Genomic DNA, 2,802 nt, shown 5'->3' on the forward strand with positions numbered 1-2,802 from the left:
CAGATTTACCTGTGGGAAGGATCTGATACCATCAGCCCTTCCAAAGTGCAATCTGTAGGCATTGCCACCCCCAAATCACTCTGCATGGATTCTCCTTAAGAGCTACTCTGACCAACTTCAGAGAACTCAAATGATGGAGTTCTGCCTTTTTGCCCTCTCAGTTCAGAGTGTGTCACTTCTAAATTTATTTCACATATTCTGCTACAGGTCAGCTTAGCTAAAAATGTTTGCAACACCAGTGGCTTTCAGGTTTTCTAATTTTGGTATTATTTTCAGTATGAAAATTGACTGTTAAATTACAACAGTGAAAGTAAGAGTACTCATGTCCACTTTCAAGTCATCTGTGAGTGTAAACTGGATGTCAATTTGTGCTGCAGAACACTAAGCCAAGACAGCCTAATACACTATTAGCTTTCCAGGCTCAGACTTACATTCACTTATCCTATATTTTGCCTAAGGCCCGTGGAAGATCTAGAAGTTGGTCTTTAGAAAGTTCACATTTTACTAGGAGCTCCCTCTCTACTGCTCCCATGCTTTTAGTTCACAGTCACATAATCCTTCCCTTTCCTGCATTCATCCCATCCTCCCCACCACTTTAAAGCCATATCAGAGACTCCTGGTGAGGAATGAACCATACCCACACTCATATGGTCACACACCTGTCTCTGGTCCTGATCACAAACTAACAGTGGGGAATCAAGACAGGGGAAAGGGCAGCCCCATTTTAGTGGCATACAGATACAAAATAACTCTGCTTTCAATTAGAAAAGAAATTAATGTCACAATGTTTCTCTACAAAAGATATGTAATAAAGTAATTCTATCAATAAAATAGCTATTACTAAAGCAAAGCTTTCACCAATAAGCTTCAAGAACTTTGAAGGAGGAGAATGGCTTCACTAAATGGTAGTCCAGGTTCCCACAGTGTGGACACTGCTGGACGCTGCTGTCCTCAGAGAAGTACTGGAACCCAATCTGCCCTCCATCACAGTGCTGGGAGTTCAGGCAGGCCTGACAACAAGGAGAGGCAGCCAGGATGCCATAGGGACACACTGTGCAGAGCTGATGCCAGCTGCCATCCCATCGAGATTTACACTGGATCCAGATGATCTTGTGAACTCCTCTTGGCAGTCCACACATGGTATACAGATGCATGAGCCTCCCTTGAAGGTGACAAGGAGCATCGTATTCAATCTCATTGTATCAAGGGACTTAAGAGCAAAGCTCTGTCCACCAGTGGAAACTGTTCAAAGACAGGGAGTGCTCAGTGGCACAGAGCACACTTTAAAACGCTTCTGCGGCTGGCACTGAGGGCTGTGAGAATGCACTTCCACAGATCCTCGCCCTGGCACACGTGGGCATCATCTTCCATAAGCACATGGAAAGTGTTCAGCTCATGCCTGGAGATGTGAGAGAGGAGTTCAGGGAGGTCCAGTCGCCAAAGGAACTGTACAGGGGTGTCAAAGTGTCCCGCTTTATGAACAGATAACCCGGAAGGACTGTAATGAAACTGGCCATTTCTGAACACGTGGCCCCTGGCCATGGGTTTTTTGTGAGGCTCAAGATGGATGGCGTTCTTTAAGAATTCCCCAAGGTTTCCAGAGGAGCAGGGCCCACTGAAGTGGCCAGGGGAGAGGATGGAGTAGCCAGTGGGTGGAAACTGGATAGGGGAACCACAAGGAGAGCAGCCACCACAGGCAGTGGTGGCGCTGACCGCTTTCTCTTGGAAGTTCTGCCAGACCATGGAATGCTGTCATGGAAGGTCATGGTCTGGGGTTTTCTGGGGCTTGTTCAGGGACCTGGATTTTTTTTCTTTCTTTCTTTCTTTTTTTTTTTTTTTGCTTCCTTTGCAGCCTCGCTGTTTTTCTCCAACCCAGATTTCTTTTTTTTTTTTTTTCCTCATCCTGCATCTGCTTCTCCTGGTACCAGTCAGTGTCCTTCTTTAAGTAGCTCCACCCACAGCAGCAGGAGCAGAAGCCGAAGGCCAGGTCGTACCCCTTCTTGGTCCACATATTCCGGTGGTACTGCTTCTGCTTCCAGCTGCGGCCCAGGCGATGCCCTTGAACTGCGCCAGGATGCTACTCTCCCACTCACAGAGGCACTGCAGGTGCACCCAGGGGCTGCAGGGCAGTGCTAGTTGTTGCACACCACCTTCTGGTAGCCTTCCTTCTCCAGGTCCACCGACCTGCAGAAGCTGAAGATCCTCCGATCTTCAGGCACAAGGGGCTTCATCCTTGGCCCTCCCATGGCTCCTGTGCCTGCCACACCCACCCCGCCCGCCTGCCTGAGCTGAGACATTAAGGCCACCGTGCTCTCCCAGTCTTTCTGGGAGCACGGGGGAGAAGCTCTGGAGCCAGAAGGCTGGAAGTATTCATTTAATAAGAAGCCGTGAGGTTTACTGTCTAGAATTCAATACCTTCTGCCATCACCATCACTTCATAACTCCAGCAAAAGTAAAAGAATCGCTTCTGCCTCACAGAAAATGCTATTTTGAAACACCCCTGACATCATCTTCCTGGTGTTGAGGATACAACTGCTGCCTCTCATTCATTTTTCTGCAAAGAAAAATTCAGGCAACACATCTTCAACTGATCACATTTCAGCGAGCAAGAAGAGCACAGTAAGTTCTTGTCAATGAAATAGGACAGAGAGGGATTTCCTCTAGAAGCATAGGCTGGCTAAGGAATTAAGGAAAATTCATAGATTCAAAGAAGACAGCAAAAAAAGTGCAAATACCTAGACAATAAGGAAGCTTTCTCTTCCCAAGGTGGTAAAATTAGGTCATTCAGGAAAAGAGATTGGG

At 47.1% G+C, this 2,802-nt stretch overlaps 1 pseudogene; it reads right to left on the reverse strand.

Moving 5' to 3' along the window:
- Positions 1 to 655: 655 nt before the first annotated feature.
- Positions 656 to 1,902, reverse strand: LOC101709991 (headcase protein homolog pseudogene; annotated as a pseudogene).
- Between the last annotated feature and the right edge of the window lie 900 nt (positions 1,903 to 2,802).

This window comes from Heterocephalus glaber, unplaced genomic scaffold (genome assembly GCF_053883595.1).
Source record: "Heterocephalus glaber isolate CG9 unplaced genomic scaffold, H.glaber_assembly_v1.0 deba00001845, whole genome shotgun sequence".
Taxonomy (NCBI): domain Eukaryota; kingdom Metazoa; phylum Chordata; class Mammalia; order Rodentia; family Bathyergidae; genus Heterocephalus; species Heterocephalus glaber.